Below are 9764 nucleotides of genomic sequence, written 5' to 3'. Positions count from 1 at the left end.
CTTCACTTGTATTTCCCTTTGCAATTGTCTTTGCTACAGGAAAAGTAGTGTGTTCAAAGACAGTCATTTAATTTTGATAACATCAGAGCTGTAATATTTTTGTTTCCTTGCAATCAGATCTATCTGTTTCTCTTAGGTTTTCAATGAAGTACATTCCCGTGACGAATGCCACAGGCTGCAGAATCCTTGATGTTAAGCTGTTGCTCTGATTAAGAGATAGGCAGCCAGCAAATTAGAAATGCTGATCCTCAGATGCTGAGCTGGAACTTTGATTACTCACTAGCAATAAATATAAAAGTCCTATCAAAATATCTTCCTCACTCATAGATAAATATTATGTGTTATGCTTGTCTCTTTTGCAGCGATCCCTCCTGTTCTCTGCAAAGTTGACCAGCAGCCAAAATGTGGCACAGCGGCAGCAAGCAGTACAGTGGTCCATGAAATATTATGTCAGTTATGTAAGGATGAAGGGCATAATGTACATAAATCAAGTGCCTTGCGTGGATGGTTTACCTGGGCCAATCTGTTTAATATTAGTTTTTCTCATGGTGTGTACTGTTTCATAATGGATAATCTAGTCTGTGTGGCTTCTCTAGAGCCCCATTCAGCTTCGGAATCTCCCTCAATGGGGTGCACAGGCCAATATCAGTGTGTTTTTCAGATGCTTTTGCAAGTGATCTCATTGCTGCCAGACTCGTGGGTGGTGCCCAGGGGCTCGCCAAGTGGGAGCTGCAACTCCAGGCTTCCCCTAGCACTGCCTGGGCTGGAGCGCAAGATGTTCTATAGGACAGGTCTATAGGAAGAGCTTTAAAGTACCAAACTACCAGCTGCCCCCAGGCCTCTGGGAAACACCTGGGTCTCATGCAGGGCTGCACCAGTACAGGGAGTCTTACAGAGCCTTGCAGGGTCGATCACACCCGAGCAGCCACACCAGCAGGAGATCACCAGGGCATGAGGGCCAAAATGGCTAGGCCAAGATGTCTGTTTAAATGCACTCTTGCCCTCCTCTCCGCTGGAGTACTGTACCATAGAAAGCTGTAACCTGGAGTACTGTGGCAATGGATGGCAGTAGTGGCAAGGAGGGACAACAGGCTGTGTAAGCTTTGATGCCGTAATAATCCTTGTATGTACAAACGAGGTGTTGATCATAGCAATTACGTAAACATTGATTAATTACTTTCATAGTAGTTTGCAGCTGTCTTTTATATTGTATAACTCAGTTATAACAGTGATAACTGTGAAAAAATCAGTAGTATTCTGAATTCTGATTTCATAAGGATCTATTTTACAGTTTAATTTTAACCCTTAGCTGCTTGATTTACTTTCTGTTTAATAGGAAATCCATCATGTGCTCAAAGAGCAAGTTCTGTAAATTTCGAGACAAGAGGAAAAAAAGAAAGGAAACATCATCCACATAAATAATGAAGTTGAACCCCTGATTTAAGTTCAAAGCTTAATTCAGCCTTAACTATAGAGCTGCAGCTGGCATCTCATAATGAAAACACTTAAGTGGCCTGTTGAATTTATCCTCAATGTCCACAAATGAAGTTATAGACTTTCTTTAGAGCTTCACTTCTGCTTCAATGCCTGCCCCTGGTTTTAGATCTTCTGCAGACTTCTCAATAGCCCTCTGTTTCCCTGGCTTCGTGGAAAGTTTTATAGCAAACCTGCAAACATCCCGTGTATTTAGCTCTCTGCAGCTGTGCAAACAGCACAATGCATTTTCAATATTCTGCTTTAAACATGCACATGGATAATTGAACTTCAAAGCAACAGCTCTGCTAATTCTTTTATGAAGATGCAAATTACTAGTGTGACTTCTCACCAGATTGGGAGCTTAATGGAACAATCAGTCTGATCTAAATCTGCCCCGAGGCCTGAGCACAGTTGGGGGGATTTCTGCAAGTCTTATCCATACTTTAGTCACTGGCAGGGTGCAAAACTAACAGTAGCCTGGAGTTAGCAAAGTTTTCACGTTCAAATCCCAATGCTGGAGTTACCTCCCCTTATAACCTACGTTATTTCAGGAACACTGGCCCTGATTCTCATAGTATTTGCAGGAATCAAGCATGAAAGATAAAATTTTAACCAGGGAAAAAAACTCAGTGTCTTCTCAATACTATGGAATAATGGGGTATTTGTTAAATTCAGTGTCTTCTCTTTCAGCAAAACCGTGCTCAGTGGTTGGTAAAATATGTGGCATATTTGGCTCCATCATACATATTTCCTGGTATATTTTTTTAAATGAGCCTTAACTTGAGAAATGTTTGGCATGTTCCCTTCTGACCATTACCATTGTACAGCCAGCTTTTAAATGAAAGATGGAAAAATACATCAGGTGCCTTCAAAGGCAGCCAACACAATTTACCATCTTGCTTTCAGGTTCACAGAAACAGATATGAAAGTTTAGCTTCTAGCTATTGGGAAGTCCAACTCTAATTAATTCAATATAGAAAATCAAGGCCAGAGAGGAATAAATGGTTTTGGGTTGTGCCTTCACACTATTGCCTGTCTCCACACGTGCACCTAAAATAAGATTGAAATAACAGGGTTTTTTTCTTAAAAAAGGCAAGATATTATGAACACTTGAAAATAAGTGCAAATTTCAACTTTGAAGTGCAATTTGAATTTCCATGGAAGGCTACATAAAAAATATGGCCTATCTTTTCAAGTAGCTGGTAATCTGGGGTACAAGAAGAGAATCTTCCAGTAAGTGCTAAGGATCTGTGGGCTGAGATTTTGCACCTTTTAAAGGTCTCCCCATCTGAAACGCATGTGTGTAGAGGGAACTGTCTAGCTGTTCTTCAGGCCTAAACATGGCTGGGATTTTTACATGTTTTGACAAGCTGCCAGCTTCTCAAAGGGAATACAAAGAGGACAGCTGTGCTGGTTTGGGCTGAGATACAGTTAATTTTCTTCACAGTGGCTAGTATGGGGATATACTTTGGATTTGTGCTGAAAACAGTGCTGATAATACAGGGATATTTTAGTTGCTGCTGAGCAGTGCTTACACAGAGCCCAGGCCTTTTCTGCTTCTCACACCACCCCACCAGCGAGTAGGCTGGGGGTGCCAAACAAGTTGGGAGGGGACACAGCCGGGACAGCTGACCCCAGCTGACCAAAGGGGTACTGCATACCCTATAATGTCATGCTCAGCTGGGGGAGGGAGGAGGAAGTGGGGGACGTATGGTGTTTGTTTTCCCAAGTTGTGTGTGATGGAGCCCTGCTTACTTGGAGGTGGCTGAACACCTGCCTGCTGATGGGAAGCAGTGAATTAATTCCCTGTTTTGCTTTGCTTGCATGCACGGCTTTTGCTTTACCAGTTAAACTGTCTTCATATCAACCCATGAATTTTCTCACTTTCACTCTTCTGGTTCTCTCCCCCACCCCACCGCAGGGGAGTGAGTGTGCAGCTGTGTGAGGCTCAGCTGCTGGCTGGGGTTAAATCACAGCAGTCCTTTTTGGCACCTAATACAGAGCTTGAAGGGTTCAAGATAACAACAGGTTTGATTGGAGTGTGCTAGATTGAGTTTGTAGCTGTTATTGCTGTTTAGCTATTAATTGGCAGGCTTCTGTGCTTGCCATAAGGCTTGCTTGCCTTACTGTATATTAGAGTTTAGTGCTTGCTAATGGCTGCTTTTTGCTTTTATTGTTTGCTGTATTGCTTATCATCTTACTCTGCCTGGTAACATTCTGATAACAGCAGTGGTGATGTGCCTGGGCTGGCAGGTGGCCAGAGCATCACTGCTGTTTCTGTGCTGCTGTACTGGACAAGCTGGAACTCCGGTGTGAACTTGAGTCAAAGGGACTGTGACCTGTGGATGAGTCCACATGGGAGCAGGATGCCCCGAAGCATCTGTGGCCATGCATAAGTCCGCACCAGAGCTGGTACATCTTGAAACATCTGTGGCTGTGGTTATGTCTGTGTCACGGCAGATCTACCTCTGAAGGGATTGTGGCCCAAGGATAAGTCCATGTCAGAGAAGGTACATCTAGAAGCATCTGTGGCTGTGGAGAAGTCCATGCTGCGGCAGGTGCAGCTTAAAGCATTAGTGTCTGTGCATGAGGTCGTGCTGGAGTACATCAAAGCATGTGGCCATGGATAAGCTCACAACAGAGTAGGTACACCCCTGGTTGGACTTAAGCCATGGGTAAGGCCATTTGTAGCAGGTTTACTTCTGAAGGTACTGTGGCTGTGGGTAAGGCCACACTGGAGAAGGTCTATCTCTGAAGGCATTGTGGCCTTTTGATAAGGACATGCTGGAACAGGTGCACTTCAAAGTGACCATGGCCGTGGATAGGTCTATACCGCAGCAGATATACCCTTGGAGAGGCTGTGGCTCACAGGTAAAGCTTCACTTGGAGCAGGTACATCCCTAGGGGACTGCAGTCTGTGGATAAGTCCAAGCCAAAGCAGGGTGAAGGGGAGGGGTTCATTGCAATGCTAAACCTTACGGTCTGTCCAAAGGGACCAGGGGTGGAGATTGTAATCGTTGTAACCCAGGATTTGAGTTGCATGTTGTAGCAATTACTATAGCAGGAACCACAGGACCCAATGGAGGACAAGTCTTACAAGAAGCAGTGCAAGTGCTTAGATGCTGGCTGAGGTTAAACCATGACAGTGGCAAAGGGTGAAGTGTGGAATGAGAATTCTTTTTCAGGAGGTGGACGTAGCAACAGAGGTACTCCTGGCAGCTCATTAGTTCATACTTTACTTGCACTAATGCTGGGGCCACAACAGGTTGTCCTGTATAATACTACCGTCCCCCTTGAAAGCCAGTCAGACTTTACCAAAGAGAAACTGCTCCTCCCTGTGCGGTGCCAGTTCTGTGCATCAGAGCCACAGTGCCACTGAGCTGGCACAGAGAGTGGATGTTACACATGGAGTGTGTAGCATTTACTTATTTATTATCTCTCTTTTCTCTTCTCCTCTCTACTCTTTGATCAGAGACTCTACGTTTTTTATTCTACCTCCTTGTGCTCCATTTCCCAATCTTCTTTTCTCTACTGAGTTATTTCCTCTGGGTCTTATTTCATGTTCATTTTTCACAGCATTTTTTTGAAGCAGAAAATGCATCAAAGATGCTTCAAGTTTGCGCTGAACTTTAAAAACTAGTCTTTGAGGGACTTCAGGGCCGAGGTGGATTCACTTCCCTCCTTGTTGAGGAGGATGAGGTGGGCCTGGCGTGTCTGGTTGGTCAGGCAGCCTTGGCAGGCAGGGCAGGTGCTGTCCCAAACAAGGACCAGAACAGAATAGGAGCAGTCTGGTGGGAGCTGCTCACCCAAGTGAAAAAAACACCACAACCTGCCACCTAACCACTGCCACCATTGCTCTGCCTTACTGATGGGAACACATTTACTTTAAAGATAATCTGAAATTTTCCCAAGCCTCGGTGTTTGGTATGCAAATGAGAAATGCTGTGAGTGATAGAAGAAGCCCACAGTAACAAAGGTGCTCTTGTAGTGTGTTACTAGCAAGCAGCATGGAGGTGAGCAATGATGACCTTCAAAAGATGCATGGAAGTAATGATGCAGCTTCACTGCTAGGGCAATACCATGCAAACCAGTTGTGTGAGCTAGGGAGAGGGAAGCTGCTAGATGGTAATTACCTGTGCTCTCCCTGGGAGCTGGCACAGGGGCAGGAGCACAGGTGAGTGTCCCACTACAAACACATGTGCTGTCACACCCTTCCAGGAATTTACCATCCCACCTAACTATCCTCTTAATAGAAAGGAAATGCTAAAAGCCAGTGCAGCCATGTGCAAGCACCCCTGAAAGACATGGCCTGCTGGCACTTCTTTAAATCTGGCATTTAAAATTGCTCAGACAGATGGAACAAAAGTATGTAATAAAATGTGACATTTTATTTTATCATCTATATTTGTTAAGTGAATTCTTCTGATCGTTCCCACTGTTGGTAGCACTGAATGGGAATCGGATTCTGACACTTTGCAGTTTATAAAACCCAACTCCAGGGGTCAGACAGAAAAACAATAATTAATTACAGGATACACATTCATCCACAGAATCTGGCTACTGTGGATGACAGCTAAGCCTAACAGAAAAAAATGACACAGTTCCAAAAAGTCATAGCTTCTATAGTCAATCATTTACAGACTACTTCTCAGTACCAATTGTCTGCTTTGTGGTCTTCCTTATATATTTTTCTACGTATCAAGTTTTTATTAGAAAATCAGAAAGAAAAAATATATTTGTTTTTCTCACTGGTTTAACAAGTTAGTCCCACTTGTTTGCTTTGGTATGTAACAGAGCACCTTCTCTGTCTTCCTTAAACGCAGCTCCATTTGATACATGCTGTCTCTCCCTCTTAGTGTTTCACTCCCCGCTGCCCTGGACACACTCCCAGAGCCTCTGCAGAGCACAGGTATAGCTGGCAGCTGTCACAGACCACAGCAGATAGCCACACTGATTTAGCTTCCAACTTTTTATTCAAGAGAAGCTAACCCTGAAGGTCAGCACTCCCCACTTAGCATTGTTAACAAAAGGAGGTGGAAAATTGGCATAAGCACAGAGCGAGCCCTTATGCTTTGAAAGATTGCCCCCCACCCATCCTTTTCCAATTTGGTCAGGGACTTCAGCAGCAATTATATCACTTAATGTTCATTTAGTACTAAATTGGCAATATTAAGCAGTAAATGATTGAACTTTTAATTAGCAATTAAATTAAAAGCAGCCTCCTCACTGCAAGAGAAATGTCATTGAGAATGAACTTAATATCTGAGAGTATTTTACAAACAGCTTTACTGCATTTTATAGGTGATGCTTTTCTGGGGCCTAGCCCTGAGTTTGTGATGACTACTTGCTCCTACTACAAACATGAATGGTTTGCATCCCTAGGACATACCAAAAATACATGTGCAGGTGTAAATATTAATTCCACTGTAGCAGCAAGTAGAAGTCCCGGCTTCAGAGCAGAAACTGCTGTGTTAGGTGCTTTATCAACAAAACCAAAACACATCCTGGCCTTGAAAGCTGACAGTCTAAGACATAGATGCTTAGACAAATGCCTGGAAAAAAATAACCATGCTACTACCAAAATTTGTGGTCAGTTTTTTATTTATGGCACCAATTTTCTCACCGAAGAAATCAAAGCAGCCAAGAAAGCATTGCCACCTGTATATAAGGTGCAGAAATGAGCTGGAAGCTGTGGATGCAAGGGAGAGATTTGTCGAAGGATCTTCCCTTGAGTATCTCCTTAACAGAGAGCTTTATACTCTGGGACTCTTGCTTGGAAATGGCAGTTGCCCCAACAAGATCAGACAATGACTGCAAATCTAGCTGCTCACAAGTGGGCAACAGGGCACAGGACCTGTTGTTCCTGCCAGATTTTGAACTCCTGAAAGCCTAGCCCATCACTCCCCAAAGTGTGTCATCCATCATCCATGTAAACACAGCACCCATACCCTGGGTGCCGCTGGTAGCTAAAAAATGTGTGGCTGAATCTAAATGAAGCCTCTTGTTTGCGTTCCTCTGCTCCAGCGTCAATGCTGACCTCTTGGTGCTCCAGCATTGATGATGCTACAAGGGAAACTCTCCGGCAGTCATTGCTCTCAGTATCAGCATTATCTCTTCCAGGCTTCCTGAAGGCTGGCTATGTAAATCATATGTACAACATCTAATTTTTAAGGAACTTGTCACTTGGGGTAACCCGTGCTGTTTGATGGTGCTGAGGAGTGAAGGGAGAACCTGAATGAAGACAGCATGGGCTAGTTGAATAAGCTGCAAGCTCCCTGGTAGCACTCTCACTGCTTAATGAGTTTGCTTTGACCACTGACTTTCATGTCCTTCCTTTCCAAGCAGTCTAAAAATACGCTCTTATTTGGTAAGTATTTTTTTCTATATCAGAATTTTTAAGTGAACGTTGAGTATTTTCAGGAAGCCAGTTTCAAATGGAAGCATTTTCAGCAGGTGCATCAGACACTGGATTAGAAAAACTTCTGTCAGGGAATGGTTGGATGAAAGTTGAGGTTTTGCCACTTGGTTTTTTGGTTGCACCTCTGAACAATACACAGGCCAAGAATTATTTGCAAAAAAATTGTTCAGCAATACATTTCAAATAATGAATATTTCAAGGAAATCATTATGGACCATACTTGAATAGGAAAAGAGGCAAAATAGTTGATAAATTATTTATGCAGCTTTAGCACTAATGTAATAAATATTACATGGTGTCGGAGGGGAATGAAGGATTTTGAAGTGAAGAAAGAAATTAACCATGAAGGAAAAACACCTGAAAATTGGAGAAGGTGAATACGCAGATTTGAGATATGTGAATAATAATGAGGAGACTAACAGGAGAAAATAAAAAGGCTGACAACTACAAATCACTTTGAGAGACAAAAATACTCTTCCTCTTTAGTCCTTTTTCTACAGAGAATATGCAAACTTCTCAAACTTCTTTCAGCTCCGTTTAAAAACGTAACAATGAAAACAAAGGAAGACCCCCTAGAGTTAGCCAGGTGGGAACATTCCTAGATCTGGCTAAAGGGAATTACGTGATCAGAAGTACTAATTTACAAAAGGGCCATAACATTTGGAGAAAAATACCATTTTGAATATCAAATGGTGTGTCACTTTTATTTTGCAAAGTGACTTTTCTCACAAGCTTAATACTGAATTAGGATAATAGGGTTGTATATTTTTTAAGGACAGAATCCATAGGGCTTTGTTATGCTTCGGGTAGGCAAATTCAGCAGCATTAGCTGCCACCACATCTGAGCGGTTAGTCAAATCTGCTCCAACATACCACATATCAAGTGACAATGCCATTATTCCTTGTTTGCTGTTTTGCTCAGGTGTAGCGTGTACAGATTCTTGCTAATCTTTTAATTTCGCTCTTCGTTTCAACATTTGAAAAAATAGTATGTTTTTAATCTTATTTTTGTGTTGAGAGGAGGATTTAACCTTCCCCCCCACGCCCCAGCCCCCAAATCCCTTCCTGTTTATCTTCCTTTTCAACAGTAAGTAGAAAATGAGAGAGAAGAGAGGCAAGTTTAAAAAGCCCAACATATTCCAAACAGATTTTGATAAAACTAATTTTTCTAGAAGTGGAAACAGAGACACATTATACATTTTTTCCCCACTGATAATGGACTTGGGCTTCTTTTAACCTCAGGAATAACATTTTAAAATGAAATGTTTTATGTTCATCATTTCCGTAAATGTCTCATTTACAAAATCTGTCATGGGCACACTAGTCTCCTCCTCATTGGACATTTACCAGCCTCGGCATATCAATCCATCTTTTGCACATCTGCTCAGAAAGTGTAATTAGTTATACCCATATGCTGCAGAAGTACATGATAAAACTGAAGAAACAGAAAAAGCCGGGAGACTTGACAGCCTTTCTCCTTCCTACTATGTGTGTTTTGTTGAAGATTTAGAAAAGTAAGAAGCTTTTCTTGCCCTGTGCCACAGGGTGGAGATATCACTGTGGCCTAAGCAACTTCTAAGAGATTAGGCAAAAGCAATTCATAGTTTATTCTAATACTTTTCGTTCTATTCACTTGAGAACAATTATTTGTACTGTAAAAAGATGTAGTATTCCCCAAATAGACATACCTTCTTTCCCTGGTCATTAACATACTTATGAACTCGCCCTTGCAAAGAAATGATAAATAAGACAGATGGGGATCTCACCTGAAGTTTTTTGACATGAGAGACCCAGATGGGAAGTTCTTGCTGCACAAAATGACACTCGTCTGTAGCAAATATGAAAGCTCTAAGTTGTTGATCATCTTTTT

This window comes from Falco biarmicus, chromosome 11 (genome assembly GCF_023638135.1).
Source record: "Falco biarmicus isolate bFalBia1 chromosome 11, bFalBia1.pri, whole genome shotgun sequence".
NCBI lineage: Eukaryota > Metazoa > Chordata > Aves > Falconiformes > Falconidae > Falco > Falco biarmicus.
This window is presented reverse-complemented; position numbering follows the sequence as displayed.